Genomic DNA, 8,441 nt, shown 5'->3' on the forward strand with positions numbered 1-8,441 from the left:
ATGAATTAAACTCAAAAAGGTTGATGTAGACGCTAAATCAGAGCATTTAAGCACATTGAACTATGAATTAAACTGAGAAAAAGTTGACGTAGACGCTAAATCAGAGCATTTAAGCACATTGAACTATGAATTAAACTGAGAAAAAGTTGATGTAGACGCTAAATCAGAGCATTTAAGCACATTGAACTATGAATTAAACTCAAAAAGGTTGATGTAGACACTAAATCAGAGCATTTAAGCACATTGAACTATGAATTAAACTGAGAAAAAGTTGACGTAGACGCTAAATCAGAGCATTTAAGCACATTGAACTATGAATTAAACGGAGAAAAAGTTGACGTAGACGCTAAATCAGAGCATTTAAGCACATTGAACTATGAATTAAACTGAGAAAAAGTTGATGTAGACGCTAAATCAGAGCATTTAAGCACATTGAACTATGAATTAAACTCAAAAAGGTTGATGTAGACGCTAAATCAGAGCATTTAAGCACATTGAACTATGAATTAAACGGAGAAAAAGTTGATGTAGACACTAAATCAGAGCATTTAAGCACATTGAACTATGAATTAAACTCAAAAAGGTTGATGTAGACGCTAAATCAGAGCATTTAAGCACATTGAACTATGAATTAAACGGAGAAAAAGTTGACGTAGACGCTAAATCAGAGCATTTAAGCACATTGAACTATGAATTAAACTGAGAAAAAGTTGATGTAGACGCTAAATCAGAGCATTTAAGCACATTGAACTATGAATTAAACTGAGAAAAAGTTGATGTAGACGCTAAATCAGAGCATTTAAGCACATTGAACTATGAATTAAACTCAAAAAGGTTGATGTAGACGCTAAATCAGAGCATTTAAGCACATTGAACTATGAATTAAACTGAGAAAAAGTTGATGTAGACGCTAAATCAGAGCATTTAAGCACATTGAACTATGAATTAAACTGAGAAAACGTTGATGTAGACGCTAAATCAGAGCATTTAAGCACATTGAACTATGAATTAAACTCAAAAAGGTTGATGTAGACGCTAAATCAGTGCATTTAAGCACATTGAACTATGAATTAAACTGAGAAAACGTTGATGTAGACGCTAAATCAGAGCATTTAAGCACATTGAACTATGAATTAAACTGAGAAAACGTTGATGTAGACGCTAAATCAGAGCATTTAAGCACATTGAACTATGAATTAAACTGAGAAAACGTTGACGTAGACGCTAAATCAGAGCATTTAAGCACATTGAACTATGAATTAAACTCAAAAAGGTTGATGTAGACGCTAAATCAGAGCATTTAAGCACATTGAACTATGAATTAAACTGAGAAAGGTTGATGTAGACGCTAAATCAGAGCATTTAAGCACATTGAACTATGAATTAAACTGGGAAAACGTTGATGTAGACGCTAAATCAGAGCATTTAAGCACATTGAACTATGAATTAAACTGAGAAAACGTTGATGTAGACGCTAAATCAGAGCATTTAAGCACATTGAACTATGAATTAAACTCAAAAAGGTTGATGTAGACGCTAAATCAGAGCATTTAAGCACATTGAACTATGAATTAAACTCAAAAAGGTTGATGTAGACGCTAAATCAGAGCATTTAAGCACATTGAACTATGAATTAAACTCAAAAAGGTTGATGTAGACGCTAAATCAGAGCATTTAAGCACATTGAACTATGAATTAAACTGAGAAAAAGTTGATGTAGACGCTAAATCAGAGCATTTAAGCACATTGAACTATGAATTAAACTGAGAAAACGTTGATGTAGACGCTAAATCAGAGCATTTAAGCACATTGAACTATGAATTAAACTCAAAAAGGTTGATGTAGACGCTAAATCAGAGCATTTAAGCACATTGAACTATGAATTAAACTCAAAAAGGTTGATGTAGACGCTAAATCAGAGCATTTAAGCACATTGAACTATGAATTAAACTGAGAAAACGTTGACGTAAACGCTAAATCAGAGCATTCAAGCACATTGAACTATGAATTAAACTGAGAAAAAGTTGATGTAGACGCTAAATCAGAGCATTTAAGCACATTGAACTATGAATTAAACTCAAAAAGGTTGATGTAGACGCTAAATCAGAGCATTTAAGCACATTGAACTATGAATTAAACTGAGAAAACGTTGATGTAGACGCTAAATCAGAGCATTTAAGCACATTGAACTATGAATTAAACTCAAAAAGGTTGATGTAGACGCTAAATCAGAGCATTTAAGCACATTGAACTATGAATTAAACTCAAAAAGGTTGATGTAGACGCTAAATCAGAGCATTTAAGCACATTGAACTATGAATTAAACTGAGAAAAAGTTGATGTAGACGCTAAATCAGAGCATTTAAGCACATTGAACTATGAATTAAACTGAGAAAACGTTGATGTAGACGCTAAATCAGAGCATTTAAGCACATTGAACTATGAATTAAACTCAAAAAGGTTGATGTAGACGCTAAATCAGAGCATTTAAGCACATTGAACTATGAATTAAACTCAAAAAGGTTGATGTAGACGCTAAATCAGAGCATTTAAGCACATTGAACTATGAATTAAACTGAGAAAACGTTGACGTAAACGCTAAATCAGAGCATTCAAGCACATTGAACTATGAATTAAACTGAGAAAAAGTTGATGTAGACGCTAAATCAGAGCATTTAAGCACATTGAACTCTGAATTAAACTGAGAAAAAGTTGATGTAGACGCTAAATCAGAGCATTTAAGCACATTGAACTATGAATTAAACTCAAAAAGGTTGATGTAGACGCTAAATCAGAGCATTTAAGCACATTGAACTATGAATTAAACTCAAAAAGGTTGATGTAGACGCTAAATCAGAGCATTTAAGCACATTGAACTCTGAATTAAACTGAGAAAAAGTTGATGTAGACGCTAAATCAGAGCATTTAAGCACATTGAACTATGAATTAAACTGAGAAAAAGTTGATGTAGACGCTAAATCAGAGCATTTAAGCACATTGAACTATGAATTAAACTGAGAAAACGTTGATGTAGACGCTAAATCAGAGCATTCAAGCACATTGAACTATGAATTAAACTGAGAAAACGTTGATGTAGACGCTAAATCAGAGCATTTAAGCACATTGAACTATGAATTAAACTGAGAAAAAGTCGATGTAGACGCTAAATCAGAGCATTTAAGCACATTGAACTATGAATTAAACTGAGAAAACGTTGATGTAGACGCTAAATCAGAGCATTTAAGCACATTGAACTATGAATTAAACTCAAAAAGGTTGATGTAGACGCTAAATCAGAGCATTTAAGCACATTGAACTATGAATTAAACTGAGAAAACGTTGATGTAGACGCTAAATCACGGGTTTCTAACTCAAGGCCCCAGGGGCCAAATCTACCCCGCCACATTATTTTATGTGGCCCGCAAAAGCCTGGAAATAATATGCGTTATTAGAATGCTTAATCTTTTCTTACTAAATATATTTGTTCTTTTCCTTTTGGACATTAAAAATCATGTAGTGCATGCAATTGCATATCTTTTAAAATTCAATATCAGAATCTAAATATTATATTATCATGTATTCCAAAAATATTTTTTGTTAAAATAAAGATGAATACCATTCTTAAATATCTGCCTGACTCATGATTCCAAAACAATATATCAATGAAATTGTAGACCGTAAAATTGACAATAGGTTTTACGATTAAATTCCGCCAATTACATTTTTTACCGTAAAATCAACTTTGGATACTGTTTTTTGTCACATATACAGTAAGACACTAAAACATTAAAACAACAAGATTTTACGGTAAAAAAAAACAAAAACCTAAAAACCGGCAGCTCCGTTGTTTTAATTTTACCACTAAAAACAGTGGTATTGTTTCTCCATTCCATTTATTCAATTTTTTTATATGCTGTGAAAAAAAATACACTGCTTTTACTGTAAAATTCTGGTGATTGAGCTGCCAGTTTTTAAAGTAAAATAATTAAAAAAAGTTTATAGCTTATGTAAAAAATATTTTGTTAATGTATTATATATATATATATATATATATATATACATGTGTGGAGGGAGATGTTGTCAGCGCTGCCTGCAGGAGCAAAGGTCACCGCCTCTGTCCATGGTGCTGAGGACAAAGCACTATCAGACAGAGGCGTGGCAGTGCTAACAGCGAGACACAGCTGGCAGTAAACGGCCGGGAGCAGGAGGGGAGAGAGGATACGGACGTGGCTGGAAAGTCACGTTCTACTGGAGAGAAAATGTTTGTAAAACAACTGATCATTAAAACCTTGTTAAACCTGCACGCTTAGTCCTGTGCCGTGTTTCGGCAGCGGGAATGATAGGAAGCGACTTCCACCAGAGGTGGGACCAAGTCATTGTTTTGCAAGTCACAAGTGAGTCGCAAGTCTTTGCCCTCAAGTCTCGAGTCAAGACAGCCAAGTCCGAGTCAAGTCCAAAGTCAATACTGGAAAGTCTCAAGTCAAGTCCCAAGTCCTGCATTTTGGGTTTCGAGTCATTTCAAGTCTTTTTAACCACAGACTAATATATGTACATGGATTGTGTATGCTTTTAAAACGCTGTATGTATTTATTAAAAAAAAACAGTGCTGACATTGCACTTCATAATAGCACTATTAACCAGTTATTCTAAACATTTAACTCATTCCTTTACAGTATAAACACATCTGAAAAAACAAGTGCAACTGTACTTATTTGCACAAAAGTGTTAACATTGTATTTCCATGGAATATTGCATTGTAACTAGTTCATCAGCAGTTTATATCCTGTTGTTAGCTTATCTCATACTGTATGTGTTGATGTGTGTGTACACATGAAAAACAACAAATACATGAATATAACAATGAACAGTGCTGTACTTGTTAGATGTCAGGGCTCTAAGGAATATGTACACATATTCATAATATAGTATGCATTTTAACTGACCTTTATTTGACTATGCTTGTCTTTATATTGCACAATTGTAGTGGTCTTTCTTGAACTATTAAAAACAAAAATAGATGTAAATATAACTAAAAACTTGTTGAAAAATAAACAAGTGATTCAATTATAAATAAAGATTTCCACACATAGAAGTAATCATCAACTTAAAGTGCCCTCTTTGGGGATTGTAGTAGAGATCCATCTGGAATCATCAACTTCATTCTTAACATTTCTTCACAAAAAAGAAATATTTAACATCAATATTTCCGATGACCATGGATGAAGTACTGACTGTCCAGAGTCGAGACCCAGGATGGACCGCTCGTCGGGACCCAGGATGGACCGCTCGCCTGTATCGGTTGGGGACATCTCTACGCTGCTGATCCGCTTGAGATGGTTTCCTGTGGACGGGACTCTCGCTGCTGTCTTGGAGCCACTATGGATTGAACTTTCACAGTATCATGTTAGACCCGCTCGACATCCATTGCTTTCGGTCCCCTAGAGGGGAGGGGGGTTGCCCACATCTGAGGTCCTCTCCAAGGTTTCTCATAGTCAGCATTGTCACTGGCGTCCCACTGAATGTGAATTCTCCCTGCCCACTGGGTGTGAGTTTTCCTTGCCCTTTTGTGGGTTCTTCCGAGGATGTTGTAGTCGTAATGATTTGTGCAGTCCTTTGAGACATTTGTGATTTGGGGCTATATAAATAAACATTGATTGTTTGATTGATTGATTGATTTATGGAAGATGTCCACAAAAAATCTAGCTGTCAACACTGAATATTGCATTGTTGCATTTCTTTTCACAGATTATGAACTTACATTCATATTTTGTTGAAGTATTTTTCAATAAATATATTTATAAAGGATTTTGAATTGTTGCTATTTTTAGAATTTTAAAAAATATATCATGTACCCCTTGACATACCTTCAAGTACCCCCATTTGAGAACCTCTGGTCTATAGGTCCGTAAGATATATAGATATCTAATGTATTCATACATTGTTTATGTAGGATATGCACATGTATTTACAACCTAATCATATTGTTTATTCAACTTCAAAATAGCTGACTGTTTTTTTTCCCCTTCTCTGGGATTATATTCCCAGTTTTGATCTCAGACGTCTGGTCACTTATGTCATATAAGAATATTCTATTACTGTTAAACAAATTATGAACACGCCAAAACATGTGTCCTTTATCCTAGCTACACGTATGACAAAAAAGCGCGTGAATGTAAGTGTTATTCAGTGAGTTCTTCTTAACTGTCTATGTGACGTCAAGGCTTGGTTAGCCCGAAATTTTTTAATAATGAATGAGGGAAAAACGGAAATTTTAGTTTTTGGTCCGGCCCTCACTGACTTGGGACCGTTGCAAAATGATGTGCGTCCCAAAGTCACCAGCCTTGGCGTCACTATAGTCAGCCGTTTTAAACTAGACAAGCAAGTCAATGGCGTTTTAAAATCGTGTTTTTATCACCTTCGTCTTTTAGTAAAGGTTAAACCGTTTTTATCTTTTAACCTTTTTGAACAAGTGGTGCATGCTTTTATTTCAAGTGGCCCGGACTACTGCAATGCACTTTATGCTGGCATTAGCCAAAAAGCTCTCTCCCGGTTGCAGTTAGTCCAGCAGGACTTATAACAGGGGCCAGGAAACGCCAGCATATAACCCCAATTCTTCAGAGTTTGCACTGGCTCCCTGTTCATTTTAGAATTGATTTTAAAACATTGCTGTTTGTTTTTAAATCTTTACATGGACTGGCACCTCAATATATCTCGGACCTCATCCAAATTTACATCCCTGCAAGCTCTGAGGTCCGAGAGCCAGTTCCAGCTCGTGGTGCCCAAGACCAGACTTAAGACCAGGGGAGACAGGACCTTCTCTGTGGTCGGCCCTAAGCTCTGGAACACTCTGCCCCTCCATCTTCAAACTGCTTCCACAGTGGACTCTTTTAAGTCTGGTCTTAAGACCCACTTTTATTCTTTGGCTTTTAACACTACGTGAGTTGTGTGGTCCTCTGTTCTCTGTTGTCCTCTGTGTTTTTTATACACTTTGATTTCTATTTTACTGTTTTAATTGATTTTACCCTTTAAAATAGTTTTTAATCATATTTGTTTTTATATTGTTTTTATTGGTTTTATTTTATTCATTTTTTGTTTTATTCAGTCATTGGTGGAGCATAACATTGTTTTTAACATGGCTGTGCAGCACTTTGGAAACGTTATTGTTGTTTAAATGTGCTATAAAAATAAAGTGGATTGGATTGGATTAGTTAATGTGAGGGCTTCACGGTGGCAGAGGGGTTAGTGCGTCTGCCTCACAATACGAAGGTCCTGCAGTCCTGGGTTCAAATCCAGGCTCGGGATCTTTCTGTGTGGAGTTTGCATGTTCTCCCCGTGAATGCGTGGGTTCCCTCCGGGTTCTCCGACTTCCTCCCACCTCCAAAGACATGCACCTGGGGATAGGCCCCTCCCACTTCCAAAGACATGCACCTGGGGATAGGTTGATTGGCAACACTAAATGGTCCCTAGTGTGTGAATGTGAGTGTGAATGTTGTCTGTCTATCTGTGTTGGCCCTGCGATGAGGTGGCGACTTGTCCAGGGTGTACCCCGCCTTCCGCCCGATTGTAGCTGAGATAGGCGCCAGCGACCCCGAAAGGGAATAAGCGGTAGAAAATGGATGGATGGATAGTTAATATGAATTAAATGCGCTGACAGTTCATTGTTCCTACCAAATGAATTGCCCTGAGTGGAGCGGATCACCACTCCAAGATGGCGGCCCCGCGTCTCGTCTGCGGCAATAGGTAGTAGCCCTCGATGCTGCGTACCCCTATAAGATGTCTATGGTTCTAACGTTAGCAGTGAGTTTACAGCCTCACTGATTTAACTACACGGCAAATAAAAGTTACGTTACTCAGCCAATAAACGTTAGCTTACATTCAAAACTTGCCCTTTGTGCAACTTCAAATGTCGAACCAAGTTGTAAAATAATGCGTCTCCGTCTGTAATCTTCCAACCGCATGTTTTGCATACGGCAATTCCTGTTTTGTTGACCAAGTCGTAGTTTTAATACCCGAACGAAACACTTCAAGGCATAATTTTCTTCACTTATTCTTCTGTTGTTTGAAAGCTCTTCTTCGTTGGTTTTCCTGCAATTTGATTGGGTGAATGCTGTGTGACGAAAACAACGTGGATGTCATTTGATTGCCTCGACTACTGTAACGTATTATTTTCGGGTCTCCCCATGTCTAGCATTAAAAGATTACAGTTGGTACAAAATGCGGCTGCTAGACTTTTGACAAGAACAAGAAAGTTTGATCACATTACGCCTGTACTGTATATACCTTTATATACATATATACATACATATATACCTATACTGTATATACCTTTATATACATATATACATACATATATACCTGTACTGTATATACCTTTATATACATATATACATACATATATACCTATACTGTATATACCTTTATATACATATATACATACATAT

Source organism: Nerophis ophidion, linkage group LG08, assembly GCF_033978795.1.
Source record: "Nerophis ophidion isolate RoL-2023_Sa linkage group LG08, RoL_Noph_v1.0, whole genome shotgun sequence".
Classification (NCBI taxonomy): domain Eukaryota; kingdom Metazoa; phylum Chordata; class Actinopteri; order Syngnathiformes; family Syngnathidae; genus Nerophis; species Nerophis ophidion.